Consider the following 16854-nt stretch of genomic DNA (forward strand, 5'->3'; position numbering starts at 1 on the left):
TTTAATAAATGCTTGTTGCTTGATATTCCCCCTTTTAACCTTAGTTTCTTCCTACTAAAAAGAAGGAAGATTATTCTTGCACAGAGAGCTCTACATTGGGGCAAAGGGCAGCGATCTCACGGACTCTCCTTACTGTTCCCATCAGCATCCAGCTGTTGTAGCCAAACTGTAACCTGAGAGGCGAACACTAACCAGAGGAGAAGGCTCCTGGGCAAGGGTGGCCGGGGAGCACACTACTAAAGGCCTTACCGAACCTATGAGCACATCCGGAGCAAAACAGCTCCCAAAACCCAAGCCGGGGAGAGCTGAGACAGAGGGAGGAGTGCGAAAGGGACAGGGGTGTGATGGGAGCTGAAGTTTCGGCTTACGTGGCATGGATGGGACTGCTGCCTGGTACCAGGGAAGGCAAGAAAGCAGTAGAGAAGCCACCCGAGGGCTGATCCTACCACCTCTGTTTCTAATTATATGGGCTAGCCTGGGGAAATGCACTTTCCTTCTCTGCAGACTCAGCTTACCCTATCTGTGATGGCAATCAGAAAAATTGCTAACCTTTCTAGCTCCCATTAGCTTTAAGAACATTCCCTGTTCTAAGGTCCTTCCCACTTCTGACATTCCGGGTTCTAAGACCCCTTGCGTCTCTGACATGGCATGTTTTCGTGTCCTTCCCAGCCCTGATATAATCTGATTCAAGAACATTATCCGGTCCTTGCCTACAAGTGTGACATAAACCCAGGTAAAATTCAACCAGCGAAGACATCAATGGCCCTCCCATCCAATGCCGGATGTCCTTCATGACCCGGAAGTGAATGGACTGCCCAGTCACTTCTGGGAGCTGGGACCGTCGGGTGGGTTTGAAAGTTGAGGCAGTTCTAAAGCGCTATCGACTAAAGCAACGCAAATTGAAACAACTTTAAGGTACCGTTTCATACTCAGCAAATTGGCTAATATGACAAAAAAGGAAAGTGATAAATCTTGGAGAGGATGTGGGGAAATCTGGACATTAATACACAGTTGGGAACCGATCTAACCATTGCGGAGAACAATTTGGAACCGTGCCCAAAACACAACCCAACTGGGAAGATCTCATGATCCGGCACTAGCACAACTAGTTATTCACCTCAAAGAGATCACTAAAAAGGGGAAACGATCTACACGTACACAAGGATTTTAAAGACTTCTTTTTGTGGCGGTGAAGAATTGGAAATCAAGGGAATATCCATCGACTGGGGAATGGCCCAACAGGTGATGGTGTATGATTGCAATGGGATTTTATTGTGCTATCAGAAATGATGAGGAGACATAGTTAAAAAACCTGGAAAGACTTACAGGAACTGATGCTGAGTGAAGTGAGCAGGAGCAGGAGAACAGTGTACACAGCAACAGCAAGACTGGGTGACGAGCAGTTCTGACAGACTTAGCGCTTCCCAGCGAGGCAGTGGTTTAGGACAATTCCAGTAGACTTGGGGTGGAAAATGGAACTATGGAGTCTGAATGCGGATCGAAGCATATTTCCACTTTTTTGGTGTTTTTTCTCTTTGTTCTGTTTCTCCTTTTAAGAGCATGACTAATGTGGAAATATGTTGAATGTGACTGCACAGGTATAACCCGTATCGGATTGCTCGCCATTTGGGGGGATAATGGGAGGGGAGGGAGAGAAATTTGGAGCTCAAAATCTTTCTAAAAATGATGGTTAAAGATTGTCTTTGGGGGTAGCTGGGTGGCGCGTTGGATACAGTGCCAGCCCTGAAGTCAGGGGGACCTGAGTTCAATCTGACCTCAGAGACTTAACACTTCCTGGCTGTGTGACCCAGGGCAAGTCACTTGACCCCAATTACCTTAGCCAGTTATATATATATATATATATATATATATATATATATATATACATAATATATGTGTATATAATATATACATGATATATAAGTGTATATTATATATAATATATACAATTTATACATATTTATATACATATAAGTTGTCTCTATGTGTAAGTGGAAAAATAAAATGTTATTATATACATAAAAAAAGTTGGGAGAGTTGTTGGAGAGGTAGAGCAAGGTCCAAACGGGCCTGGAGATTGTGCGGGTGGTGGTGGGAGGTGAGGAGAATGAGGTGAGGGCAGATGGCAGCAGCCAGAGTGGGAATACGGGGACCCTAGGCAGAAGCACACTGAAGTGCTCCACTGGGGAAGGCCTTGAATTCTCCTTTTGGGTCACAGCACAACTTGCAAATATACTCACTCCCACTCACTGATTAAGCACCGACTGTATGCAGAATACTGGGCTATCCAATGTCTTGGAGGCGTAGGAGATCCTTGTCCTGAGGGAGTGTCAGTGGTAGAAGGGGGGCATGGAATGGTGCCAAATAGTAGTACTGAGAGAGAGGACTTCAGTTTTCTGGACATTGAGGACTAAAGAGCCTCGAATATCCCTTCTAATTCTTGGTCTAGGATGCTAGGTGTGACCTTGGCCAAGCACTTGCCCTCCTTGGGCCTCGGTTTCCCCCTCCATACACTATTTGGTTTCTGAGGGTCCTATCATCTAAGCATCTGGGAAAGTAAAACTCTCTAGGCCTCAGTTTCCACCTCAGTAACAGGAGGGGGTTGGACTCCATGGTGTCTCATGACTCTGAAGCATCCTACGAGCAGTTCCTTCTGGGCTCAGATTCCCCTAAAGTAACAGGGGGGCATTGGAAGGCCCGGTCTCTGAGGCCTTGTGATATCTGGGTCTCGGAGCCTGTAGACAAGAAGTGCCTGTCCTTGAGCCGCAGGTTTTTTGGGGGGTGGGGGAAGAGGTAAAATATCGAGGTAAGAATTCAACAGCCTTTCCAAGATACACGAATAATAATAGCTAGGATTTATGTGGTACTTTCAGGTTGTAAAGTGTCATAAATATCCAATCTCATTTAATCTACACAACATCCCTTGGGAGGGAGATGCTATTATTATCCCTATTTTACAGTTGAAGAAACTGAGGCAGATGGAAGTAAAGTGATTTGGTCTGAGCATCTGAGATGGAATTTGAACTCGGCTCTTCCTGCCTCTGGGTACAGTGTCACTCAGTAGCCTTGCCCACAGGGGGCCTAGCTGCCCCCGCCACTACTCTGGCTCACCAGTCTGTCCTGTTGTAGCACCGGCGCCACCACCGGTAGTTCCACCACCGTCCCCGCCAACCGCCACTGCCACCGCTCGCCAGTCCGTCCCAGCATCTCCTTGCCACGGCCAACCCCCCCACTGCCAGCACCGCTCCGACCACCGCCATCGCCACCAGCACCACCAGCACCACAACCGCTACCAGTCTGACAATGAGCGCACCGGAACGCTGATCTCCTTACTCGGGGAACTTGCAACATACAGAGTCTCTCGGTGCCAACTGGCACCTGCTCCGAATCCCAGTCTTAGAGGTGCCCGGGCAGCGGGTGTGTGAGGGCCGTGCCCAGTATATGTCAGAGGCAGGTCTGCTTCTTCATATTGGAATTCCCAGGCCACATTTAGTGTAGTGTCTGGCACGGGAGCAGGGACGGGGATGCTACCTGGAGTCCCACTGACAGAGGGAACTCCCAGTTGAGCGCCCTCACTTTACTAATGCACGTTAGCACTTCCTCTGCCACCGTGCGAGTGGGCCTCGAATGAGGTCCTCCCGGGTTTTGGTCCAGAGAGGGCACTTAAGAAACGCTTATTGACTGACTGACTGATAGATGGCCGTTTTATTGATAGATGAGAGGAGAAGGGGAGAGGCAGGTGGGAAGCACCACTGGTCATCCAAGTGCCCTCAAAAGCCCTAAGGAAGAAGGAAGTCCCGAGTCTCAGATTGCTCAATGAGCAGAGCACCACCCTGAGGCCCGCTGCCCACCTCCTCCCGGGGCCCCTGAGCCTGCCACGGGGCGGCTCGGGGAAGCCAAGCAAACGCTCGTCGCCCGATTCGGGGTTGGAAGGGGAGGGGGAGGGGAAAGGGAAGACCACGCTGGCGCCCGATGGAGCCATGGAGGAACGCTCATGAAAATAACAAGGGAGATTGGGAAGCGGATCCAAAGTGCAGGATGACCTCGTCCAACAGTTATTTATGCAGTTCTCAGGCACAGCCAGTAATAAGAAGCTATGTCAGCCCGGTGCCAACTCCCACCCCCTGCTGCCTGGCCCGCCACGGGCTCCCAGCTCAGCCCCAGCTGCTGGGCTCTTTGCTGTGGGGGAGGGAAGCCCACTGGCATGGCCGGGCCCCTGGACGGGGTGCCCTCCTTCCCATCTGGGCCACGGACTTGGGCCGGGCCCCCACGGTGGAGCCCGCTGGGAGCAGATTTTGAGGAATATTGTGGAGAAGTACCCATCAATATGGGCACGGAAAACCGTTATGATCGTCTCCTCCTCACCTGCTCCGGAGCCCAAAGTTTACTAGCATAGAGGATCATGGGCATGGAGGAGCATGGGCACAGAATGGCATGGGCACAGAGGAGCATGGGCACAGAGGATCATGGGCACAGAAGAACATGGGCATAGAATGGCATGGGCATACAGGAGCATGGGCACAGAAGGGCATGGGCATACAAGAGCATGGCACAGAGGAGCATGGGCACAAAGGGAAATGGGCATACAGGAGCATGGGCACAGAGGGGCATGGGCACAGAGGGGCATGAGCATACAGGAGCATGGGCACAGAGGAGCATGGGCACAGAGGGGGATGGGCACAGAGGGGCATGAGCATACAGGAGCATGGGCATAGAGGAGCATGGGCACAGAGGAGCATGGGCATACAGGAGCATGGGCATACAGGAGCATGGGCATACAGGAGCATGAGCACAGAGGGACACAGACACAAAAGAGCATGGGCATAGAGGAGCATGGGCACAGAGGAACATGGCACAAAGGGGCTGGACTTGCGAGGCAGAAGACCAGGGCTCCAATGCTAACAATCTTTACTATGTGGATGACACCACACTAGCCCAGTTTCCATTTCTGAGCTGCTGTTTCCTGCCTTCGCACATCCCAGGTACCCCGCAGCTCGAACCCAGATTCGGTGGCCTTCTTAGCCTGGTCCATGAGGTCTCTTGATCTGACTTCTGCTTATGTTCCTGTGATCCCTGCTTTATCTCATCCCTCTACTCAGCCCAGTTCAAGACTCATCTAGGGTCACTATAATCACACTAAAAGGGAATCCCTCCAAGTCCCTTTTTTTGGGGGAGGGGTAAGGCTGGTAAGGTGCTGGCGATAGCAGGGCTTACGCCCCGTGACATGGGGCTGGGAGCACAGTCACTGGGAGATGCTCACACCTCCGTGGGGGCGGGAAAAGGCCCCAGTCTAAGGCTCGGAACATGTCAGAGGGGAGCTGTGGAGACGTGGTCACGCTCTTCACCCTCCGAGGACAGGACCTGAAGGAGATCCGTTCCCATACTCAGCACCCCAAGGATGCGCCCAACGCTTCCTTTCATGGATGCAGACTGCAGCCCTCTGCCCCTTCCAGAGTCCCAGTGACCAAGCTGAGGGTCCCGCGGTGGGAAACGCGGAGCCGGAGTCTGCCTCGCCACCTCACTCCGGCGCCCCCTCCCAAGCTGCAGATGCTTTTGGCGTGGTAGCCTCGGTCCGGTCCCTTCTTTCACACAAGGCCCGGTGTAAATCTGAAAAGCTCATCCTGGCGCTGGCCATGGGGCGACAGGCGTTTGGCTGTTGCAGTCCATGAATATGCTAATCCATGAAAGGGCTCTAATGGAAGCACTACCGGAGAAAATCATAGGTTATTGCGGCAAAAAATTGCTCCCATCTTAACAGCGCTTTTAGTTTTAAAGGGCTTCTCTTCCATTTGCCCTGGAAGGTCACTTTGACAAACTGCATCTTTGATTAATACTTAGAACTCCTTCCCAATGGCTTCCAAGAAGTGGTTCATCACCTGCCCTCCCCCAGGAAAGGCCCAAAGGGACCATTCCAGGTGCAAATGGAGCCACGGGTAAGTGTCTCTTTGAGCCAGGAGGGGGGCCCAGAAAATGGAATAGAAATCAGGCTGATTTCACTGGAGGGCCGGTGAGCCAAGGGGGATGGTCCTTCGCACCCTGCCGGGAGCCCCACTGCCCACAGACGATCCGGAAGGAGGCTGGAAATCACACTTGTCCGCGAGTTTCGGCTGCCGAGTGGGACACAGGCCGCTTCTCCCAGCCACGCGACCGGGGCCCGGAACCTCATCCCGCGTGAAAGGTGGAGCCCGCTGGGAGATGGGAAAGCCACGTGGCCGGTGACTCTCCTTCCCTGGGCCTCAGCTCCCACGGGTACCACTGCAAGCAGGATGCTGATCAGCCATTTCCCTATTCAGGCGACCAGCCAAAGAGGCTTGCAGTCTGGGGCAGCATTTGAGCTCATGGAGTCATAAGACTTCAAGCTGAAGGGATGTTGGTGCTCATCAAATCCATCACAGTCATTTTACAGACTGAGGCTCCCCAAGGTGAAGTGACTCGTCCAGGGACATATGGCTAGTAAGTAGCAGATGCTGAATTTGAACCCATGCCTTGCTGGGGTTAGGAAGAGCTGCACGATCCCAGGTAAGTCTGAGACAAATCCTTGGGCCTTATTTGCCAACTCACAGTGGGTGGTGAGTCCTGCCGGTCAAAGGTAAGGAAATCGGGGATTTTGCCTGAGTGTTCCATGTTCCATCTCACAAGATGAAGGTTCCAGGGTGCACTTTAAGGCCTCAGTGAACCAATCAATCCAGCAGCATGACCTTATGGAGCAGCTTCTCTGTGCTGGGGATACTGAGGCACAAGCAAAACAACTCTTGCCCACCAAGCCCTGATATTTTCTCGGGGAGAAAGCGCGGTCTCTTATTTCAGGGTCTTTTGGCCCTCCTCCCAAGGGGACCCGAGGTGCCGACAAGATGGTTACTGTAAAGTGCTAACATAGATCTGGGCACATAGTAGGTGTCCTAGAAAGGTCAGCTGCTACTTCTTCCTCAAATACTCTCTGTTCTATCCCAACACATTATATTATACCAAGAGCAGAAGGTTTACAAAGATCTGAAAATCGCTTTTCTCAGGAGACATTGGACCGCAGTGGGAAGAGAATTGCCTCTGGACTCAGGGAAACTGGGTGCGAATCATGCAAGTCCCTTCCCCTTCTTGGACCTCAGTTTCCTCCTCTGTAAAATGAGGGGATGGGACTTGATGGCCCCACAGATTCCTTTAAATAAGGAATCTTATTCTCTCTAGAGAATAGGCTCCCAAGTGGGACCTGGGAAAGATCCTTGCGCTCCCATGGCTAACCAAAGAAGTCCCAATTCAATATGGCCACCACTCCAAAAAAGCATGGCTACTTCCCTCAACAGAGGGGACATATGGAAGGCAAGACTGTACAGGGGGTCGGGTGGGGGGGGTTGAGTAAACAGTAGTGCTATAAGGTTTGCCAAGTCCTTTAGAGGCCTCTTTTCAGCCTCCAAAAAACCCTGGGAAGCAGGTGCTATCATTACCCTCTATTGCACAGATGAGAAAACTGAGGCTAGGAGAAAATTTCCTGGAGGTTACAGAAGATGTATATGTGTCTAGAAGTGGAGTTGCAGGAGATAAAGAACTGGACCTGGAGTCAGGAAGACCCGAGTTTGAGTTTAGGATCATATGTGTGACTCTAGGCAGTCATTTTACTTTACTTCTGTCTGCTTCTGTCTTCAACTGTCAAATGGGGTAATAATAGTATTTATCTCCTAAGATTATTCTGAGGATAAAATGGGATATTTGTGTATTTGGGGCCAGGTATGTCGCAAGGGCTATATAAATGCTTCTTTCCTTTCATTTCTTCCTACTTTCCCTCGCTCTCCCCTCCCTTCCATTCTCTCTTTTTTCCATCCCTCCATTCCTTTCTTCTTTCTTTCCTTCCTTTCTCCCTTCTTTTCATCCCTCTCTCCCTTCCTTCCTCTTTTTCCTTCTTCCCTCTATCCTGTCCATTTTCCCCTCCTTTTCTTTCTCCCTTCCTTCTTCTCTTCTCCCTTCCTTTTTCCTTCTCTTCCTTCCTTATTTCCTTTATTTCTTTTTTGACTTCCTTTTCTTTTCCTTTCTTTCTTCTTTCCTTCCCTACTTTCTTCCTTCCTTTTTCCTTCCCTTCCTTATTTCCTTCCTTTCTTTTTTACTTCCTTTCCTTTTCCTTCCTTCCTTCCCTCTCTCTTTCCCTCCCTCCCTCCCTTCCTTCCTTCCTTCCTTCCTTCCACCCATCTCTTAAATCTAGAACTCTCTTTATATGACCTTATGGGCACAGGGGCCGGGCAACCACAAACATAAAGACCTTGTGGCCTCCACTATCATAGGTCCCAGTCCCCATAGGTGATCGCCTTGATGGGTCATGGCTGAAAAATCCTATTCCCTGGTGGCTAAGCCTTAGGTGCCAGTTAGCCCCCTGTCCGCTGCCCACTCCACTAACTGAAAAGCCCACGGCTCTGCCACAGAGCTGTCCTCCAGCATTTCCACTTGTGCTCCCCTCCCTGCCAGGGTCACTTTCATGCCACAGGGAGGGGACCGTAATGGAATATGAAATTCATATAAAGGTGTTTTTATTCATGGTGGAAAATTCTTCTGGAAACCAACCTGGACTTTATGTGGGTGTGCATTAGAATGCTTAAATTATGGAAATGAGCTTTCTGTCGGTGAAGATACCAGTCTGCTCTTTCTACGTGGGCCAAAAAGTATGGGCAAAGCATGGTGGGGCAGCCCTCCCCCGCACTACCCCCATCTAGGCTCTGGCCTTCACACAATGGAGCTCTTTCCTTGCAGTTTTTACTGTCTTTCTCTCCATCTCAATTTCCTCCTTTGTAAGAAGAACTTGGGCTAGAGGCTCTCTGGAAATCCCTGCTCACTCTAAGCCGTGTGAACCTATGATTGCTCAATAACCGAATGAATTAATGAATGAGGGAATGGAAGGATGGCTAGAAAGACCCTTAACTGGAAAAGAGAAGCTGTGGGGATGGTGACATTTATTTGTTTACTTACTTACTTATTATTTGTTTGTTTGTTTGTTTATTATCTCGTATTACTTATTATCTATTTATTATTTCATGCCCTAGAGCAGTAGTTCTCAAAGTCTGGTCCAGAGCATTCTGGGAATCTCTGAAATCCTTTCAGAGAGTCTCCAAATTCATAATTAGTTTTTATTTTTAATGTGATCAATATCTATAACCCACATAAACAAAAACTCTTTGGACAGATTCTCAATCATTTTTAATAGGATAAAGCTATTGAGAACAAAAGTTTGAGGACCACTGCCCTAGAGGGTTGGGATGAGACTGGGAATGGGATTTCACAGGGATGGTGCCGGCGTCTTCCAGCGAGCAAGCTAGGACCTTCTCTGCGGCCCAGGAAAGTGAAAAGGCTACTGACTTGCCCAGAGTCACCCAGCTAGGATGCGTCAGAGGTCAAAGAGCCAAAGGTGAGTCTCTCCCTTTATTTCCCAAGCAGGGATGCCGGTCAGTTGTCACTGAAGAGAAGGGTAGGAAACCGAGTTCAAATGGAGGTGACTGAACTGAGGGATGGAGCCAAATGTCATCCTGCTTTTTTAGTCTCTGGACAAAGTGGCTCCATACTATATTCCCCCGATTCAAAGTCATCAGGTGTTGTGCTTTAGGAACTGGAACCCGAGGAAGTAAGTGATTTCCAAGAAGAGTCTGATAGGGCATTGGGAGTATCGATACAGAAACCGAGCTCTGGCTCTGGAAGTCAGGAGAGCTGAGTTTACTGTGGCTCACCTCTGACATCTCCTAGTGGCGACATGACCACCACAGGCCGGTCCCTCTCTCTGCAACTAAGGACAGAGGAGCTTGGGCTCCCTTCCCTGCAAGGCCAATCACTAAACTGCAGAGACTTTAGAAATCAGCTGGCTCACTGCTTTTATTTTAGAGGGAAGGCCCGAGCCCCAGAGAAGGGGCTCTGACTTGTCAGAGGTCTCACAGTCGCTAAGAGGAAGAGCTAAGCTTTGAAAGAGACCTTCTGGCTCCCAGTCAGCATTATCCTGCTGCACTGGACTCTAGGTTTCTAGGAAGTCATGGAGGCTTGTGTGATCTGTCACAGGAAAGGGCCAAACTCTACCTCTGCAGAATGGTGATGGCTAAAAGGGGGTATGTGAAGAGCGTCAGCTTCCTTACCCATCGGGCTAAGGGTTTGGCCATAATGATAAGAGCTACCCTTTGGGGCGATGAAGCACCAAACTTTCTGATGCTTGATATCAGGGGTCCTCAAACTACAGCCTGCGGGCCAGCTGTGGCAGCTGAGGACGTTTATCCCTCTCCCCCAGGGCTATGAAGTTTCTTTATTTAAAGTCCCACAAAACAAAGTTTTTGTTTTGACTATAGTCCGGCCCTCCACCAATCTGAGGGACAGTGAACTGGCCCCCTATTTAAAAAGTCTGAGGACCCCTGATGTAGATTATGTCAAAGCTTGTGTAGCGAATAATGTCGGACTTGGAGAGATGCAAGAGAGGTGGGTTCAAATCCCGCCCCACCCACTTAAAGTCTGTGTGATTCTGGGTAAGTCATTTAACCTCTCTCTGCCTCAGTTTCCTCACCTATGAAATAAGGATGCTAATAGCACCAAAGTTGCTGTGAGGATTAAGCGAGATCATATATTTAAACACTTCACAAATCTTAAAGAGCTTACAGAAATGCTTAGCAATCACTACTCCTAAAAGCAGATGCTAGTATTATTCCCATATTACAGAGGAGGAAATTGAGGCTCAGTGGGGCTAAGTGACTTGCCTGTAGTCACATATCTGATAAGTATCTGAGGCAAGAGCTGAACTCGGGTGTTCTGACGGAAAGTCCACAGTAATCCTCTGTAATTGATCCTCTGTAATTTGTGACTGAGATTTGTTGTTAAGAACTCTTTAAGTCAGAAGAACCTAGACCAGGAGTTCTTAACCTGGGGTCTGTGAACTTGTTTTTTAAAAATATTTTGATAACTTTTGGATTTTATTTTAGGCATTTAAGGACATGACTGAGAAGGGTTCTACAGGCTTCATCGGCTTGAAGGCTCGAGGCGGCTGGGACAGAAAAAAATCAGGAAGTCTGGTCCAGTCCAGGGCCAAGCTCCCGTAGAAATGGGGCCCTCACAACTGCACAGAAAGGCCCCTGGGGGCCATATGTTGACTTAGTTTAAAAATCTTATGTGTTCTATGTTTTATTCTATTTTTATTTATTCTGTTTATTATTTATATTTATTTATTTTATTTATAGTGGAGTTTTGCTACAACCCGGCCATCTGGCCCACCTTGGAATGCTCCCCGGTGTGTCCTCGGCCCTTTCCTAAAGGCTTCTTGGCTAGTGGGATGCTGAGGATGTCGTGGCTACTTCCTCACTCTCATGGGTCGCATCCGCTTAGTAAAGGGTTGGCTCCTAAGGATGTTAACGAAACCCATTGGGGAGGAGGCCCTGGCACCCACAAAGACTAGAGAGGTGGCAAGAGGGGAGAAGGGAAAGGCTGGTGGAGCTGCCTACTGCTGTCAAGGTCTCGGCCACATGGGGTAGTCCCTTCCTCCCTGCAATCCTCCCGGATTTAGGTGGCCCATGTACACCGGCTCCCGACAGAACATAAGCTCTCCGAGGGCAGGTGCCAGTTCCTTTCTGTCTGTTCTCAGAGTCTAGTGGATTGCGCATAGTAGATGTTTAATAAGTGCTTACTGACTGACAGGTCTGTGTGTGTGTATGTGGTGAGGCGGGGGGGGGGGGATGGACAGAGCGGTCTGGGGCTGAGCCATCAAGTGCCTTTCTAACAGGAAGTTTTACAGGCCGGGGCTTAGGGGCATGAGCACATAGGCGCATAGCCTACTAACCCTCCCAGGATCATGGAGCTGGTACATCCCTGGGAACAGAGACTATTATCAGAAAGCATCTGGTCTATTTGATTTGAGGAGAGGAGAGAAGAGCACGGGAGCGGTGAGCTGAACCCCCGTTCCCCCCCCCCCCCCGCCTTGCTGTCTGCTTTCCTGACATTCGCTCGCTTTCCCCACTAGGCTATTTATTTCTCTCTTCGGATACCCTTTCCCACCCCGCCCTCTTGGGCCAGTGGAATGCCTGGCTAGAAAGACAAATATCATGCTTTATCTTTCAAGGTTTATGTTGGAATATTTAGTCTAATGGACAAATAATGAAAACCCATCTCAGCAGAGAAGCAGAGGCCTATGGGGGCTGAATTTTGCATACGCCGTCAGATGTGGTCACTGGCTGCTTCCGCTTAAGCTTTTTCTGTGGGCCGAGGAGGGGTTTCATTCCCGAGAGGTGTACGTGGGTGCGCGCGTATGCGATTGTGCTAGAGACACAAAAGGTGTCTGTAAAACGTCTTAAAAAAAGGCCGAACCTAACGGAGTCTAGCTCGTTTCGGAGTCAAAGGAGTGGGTAATGCGATGATATAGAAGGCTGTGGAATAAGGCCAGGGCTCTCCTCCAAATCTCCCGTCTTTGGGCCGTTAATAACCGCCGTGCCAACGACGAGGAGTTCACCGTCCAGATGCCACCCCGAGCCCAGGGCCCTCCAGACTCACGGAAAACCTGCTCCTAGGAAATGCCAGGCCCGGGAAGAGGCTCAAATGCCAGGCTTTTCCACTGGCAAAAGGGAGGGGGAGCGGGGATTTTTTTTTAAAAAGGGACTGGACTAATTTGGAGCATACATGTTTTTACAATTACTTTTCAACTGACATTAAAAACAAATGTTAGACAGCCCGAATTGAACAGGTCAGGATGACCTGGGAAGCAAATGAGAAAAAAAAGGGAATAGAGAAAAAGGGGGGCAATGTTAACAGCATTATTTCTGTCAGTCTGCTGTAAATAATAAAATACCATTGGTGTATTAACGGCTTTATTAAAGAAAAAATCACCAGCAGAAATGTCACATTCCAACAAACAGACATCAGCATATTAGCCTTCTCACATACATCGGGGGCCCTGCCATTGGTCTGGAGGTTACCGCCGTGCCCCAAGCAGAGAGGGGAGGCCGGGTCGGAACCCTCCTTTCCAGCTAGCTTCTCCCCAGGAAGAAGCTCTCAGAGGGCCGGGAGAAGGTGAAGGAAGTGTTCCCGGGCAGGGGCAGAGCCAGGAGGAGACCGGGGCGCCCCCGGGGCCTGCCATATTCCCACAGTTAAGAGCCCCTGCCTGCTTCCCTCTCCTTCAGTAAAAAAGGAGCCCCATTTCAAAAAGGGGTTTTAGGGATGGAGAATGCTAAAATATTAGCCATCAGCAATCACCTGTCAGGCCGATGTGGGGAAGAAGGGGGGGGAAGGCTTGCCTGCCAAGAAAAGGGGATATGTGGGAGATGCGGGGGATATGTGAGTGCAAGAACAAAAGGGCAGATGAGGCAAGAAGGCCCAAGGCCAGAAATGGGTAAATAAGGACCTGAGCTGGGCTCTGTCTTCCTAGCATGGCTAAGGAAGGGGAGTGATGGTGGCTGCTGGGTTTCAGGGGCTCTCCATGGTGGGGGTTCAGGTTCCTGGAAGTCGAGGGAACAGATGTCGGGTCCCCTAAGACACGCTCCGGCCTCTTCCATCAACCAAAGCTGCCCTGGGGTCCCAGGTTGGGTAAGGAGAAAGTTGAGTCAGAAACCACCTGGACCTGTTGCTTAAGCTGTGGATGTGTGGGGACAAGCAGGGACAGCAAAGGAGAAAAGGAGGTGAGCTGAGGAGCCTCGGCCTGCCACTTCTGGGTTACGTGACCTCCCATAAAGCACTGATAATGGGTGCTATACTGAAAGCCAAAGACCTGGGTTCTCATCATAACTCAGACATCGGCCTCTGACTCTAGATCTCTGACTGACTTTGGCCAACTACCTTCTCGTCTGTGGGCCTCGGTTTCCCCATCTGTAAAAGGCTAGCCTCTGAGGATCCTGTCAGCTCTGGATCTCTGATCCTTTAGGACAGGCAGCTTCCCCTCCCACAAGGGAGCCTGCCCACAGGAGCCTTCATGGCTGACAGTCCCCAGTGTTAGTCACTGTGCCTGAGTTTCTGAGCTTTTCTGTTCTTTTGAAGAGAGGTGAGGATACTTCCTGGCCAGAGAAGTCTACATTCTGGTTCTAGCTGGATCGGAGTGGTGGCTTTCGGGATCCTTGGCCAAGGCCCGAGAATTACTCCCAAGGATAAGGGTCCTCACAGATGTGGCTGAATCAAATCTCCCACAAAGCAGGAAGGGGACTGCCCCCCCTTTCCTTTTCCAAAGCGGGAAAGAGCCATAGGTGCCTCCAAAGTCCCTGGCAGCCCAAAGGCAATTTTTGAGTGGGTACGGCTGTCTTCAAATGAGCCCTTCAAAGGGTTAAAGATCTGTACGGAAAGAGAATTTGTCTTATTCTTGGGAAAGGTCCAATTCAGGTAGAGGTCAGCTTAAGATAGAAGGAAGCTCCAACAATGATGGAATGAGCTGCTTTGTGAGGTAGTGAGTTCCTCATCCCTGGAGGTATTTATCTTGAGGCTGAATGGAAAAGCTCCACCGAGATCTTCAAGCTTCTTCCTGGCTCTCAAAGCCTGGCAGATTGATGATTCACATTTTGGGAAGGGGCCGTCTTCACGGGTTCTTAGCCTAGGGTTCAGGGATAGATTTCTGGGGTTCTCTGAATGTACACAGGGGAAAAAAAATCTGCATCTCGATTTTTGCCGATATTGAATTGAAATTCCGTTGGTTCCGCAACGATACCATGCTGAGGAGGGGACCACAGGTCTCGCCACCCTGCCGAAGGGGCCCTAGGCCACAGAGGGGGTCACAAAGGGGCATTCTAGGAGTCCCCGTGCACTGCTGAGGTTCTGCCAGCCTACGATTCGATAGCAAGTTGTCCTTCGAGCTCCAAAAATGGGTGGAAGCATGGAACGGCTTTATTCACCTCATGTGGCACACCTAGAACCCGGCCTTGGGGAGGCTAGGTCAGTGCCCGTTGGGGGGAGATGGCGGCTTGAGAGTCGCAGCGGATGTTTGCTCTGACTTATCCTGAGAATTCCTCATAACAACCCGGTGAGGTAGGCTGACACCTTAGCCCTTCACCATAAAAGCAGTCCCTGGCCCTCTTCCCACGCACCCCCCAGAGTCCCCAGTCACTGACAGAGAAGGCAGCTTCTGCCTCCCGGGGCTCTTCGCCCTTGGTGGGAATGAGGAAGAACAGCTCCTCTTCAGAACCTGGTCCTTTTGTGGTGCTTGTAATAGCGCAGGCGGGATTTCTCTGATATAGAAGAGAGAGACGGTTGAATGAAAAGTGTGGGCTTGGAGGCCGCAAGGGAGAAGGCAAGCTGCCCCACTTCCCAGCACCCACTGCTAGGCCTCGGAACTCCCCTACTAGGCCGAGCGCTGTGATCCTGGGCGCCCCGTGCCAAGGAGACGGGGCGATCTGGGGAGCCGGGGGTGGTTTTTCCCCAATCCCAGCCAGGGGGGCCATAGTGTATGGAGCACTGGGCCTGGAGTCAGGGGAACCGGGATTCAGATGCAGCCTCGGACGCGTCTTAGCCGAGTGATGCCGAGCGTGTCACTTAGCTTCTGTCTACCTCAATTTCCTCAACTGTAGAATGGGGATAATAAGAGCACCTACTTCCCAGGGTGGTGCTTGTAAGGAACAAATCAGACAACATCTGTACAGTGCTCATATAAATGTCATCGATTAAATTATTATTAATTATTAATAACACTTAGAAATAGCTGGCAAGGGGGCGGGATATTCAATTTTTACTTTTTGCAATGCAGAGTCCATTTAGGGTCCCTGTTTAGAACCTTGCGAGTCAGACACAGCCAGTTAGAGACAGAGCACGAAGTGAGTGGATGCAGAAGAAGGGCAGGGAGAGGAGAAGGGGAGAGGGGAGAAGGAGGAAAGAGGACAGGCACCAGGGACAGTCAAAAGAATCCTGAACATGGAGCCACAAGATCCGAATTTAAAACCCTGGTTCTACCATTTAGTACCTGTGTGAGTCACCTGACTTCCCTGGGCCTCAGTTTCCTCATCTGTAAAATACAGAACTTGGCCTCGCTGGTCTCTGAAACCTTTTCAGTTCTAGATCTAGGATCCTATGTGTGGCCGGGGCAAGTCCCATCTCCCTGGGCCTCAGTTTCCCCATCTATAAAATGAAGACTGGGTAGGCGAGCTGCCCTACTGTCGGTACCAGTCGGTGCCTAAGGTCCTTTCCAGCTCCAGAGCTTGGATCTCGTCACTTAGAGCCCAACCAACTTTCTCGCCATTCTCTCTCGGATGAGGCAATTGGGTTAAGTGATTTGCCCGGGGACACAAAGCTAGTAAGTATTTGGTGTTTGAGTCAGGATTTGAACTCGGTCCTGACTCCAGGGCTGGTGCTCTATCCACTGCACCATCTAGCGGCCCCATCCTTCCTTATTTCTTGCAGTATAAAGAGGCAGTCAGGTAGTTTTTAGTGAGATGATTCGGACTCAGTCTCAACTGTCCCTTCCTAAAACCATCTGACCAATCATGTCCCTTCAATGGAAGTCAGTGCCCTCCTCAGTGAAACGGAAAGGCTGGATTCTTCGTGCTCCCCAGCCCCCCGTAGCACAGAGCAGTCTGGGACCCCACGTGTCGTGGCTGAAAGGGGTGCCTCTGGCTTCAAAGCCCAACTTTATTCCTTAGATGCCCTCAGACCAATCATTTTCTCTAGGGATCTCGCTTTGCTCATCTATAAAACACAGGCAATGGGGTCCTTCAATTTCCTCCAGCTCAATAATCCCATGATGCAGACAGAGAAGCCAGCCTCCGCTCTCAGGATGTAACAGCTAAGGAAGGAGGAAGGAGTGTGTGTGGGAAGAATGGCCTGACCCCTGCCCCTTGCCCGGCCCACGGGGCTGCAAATGGATGGATGTGGATGGCACATAATCAGGGCCTAATTTTCAGTGAGGGGGCCAGAATAACACCATCATTTCCCACACTTTTCTTAAGATGTCTGTTG

General features: G+C 50.3%; 1 protein-coding gene across 1 annotated transcript in view; it reads right to left on the reverse strand.

The window, feature by feature from the left end:
- The window catches only part of AR (androgen receptor), a 193714-nt gene that overhangs the window by 11040 nt on the left and 165820 nt on the right, over positions 1 to 16854 (reverse strand). The gene's annotated exons all lie outside the window — the stretch shown is intronic.

The sequence above is a fragment of the Sarcophilus harrisii genome, chromosome X (assembly GCF_902635505.1).
Source record: "Sarcophilus harrisii chromosome X, mSarHar1.11, whole genome shotgun sequence".
NCBI classification, from domain to species: Eukaryota; Metazoa; Chordata; class Mammalia; order Dasyuromorphia; family Dasyuridae; genus Sarcophilus; species Sarcophilus harrisii.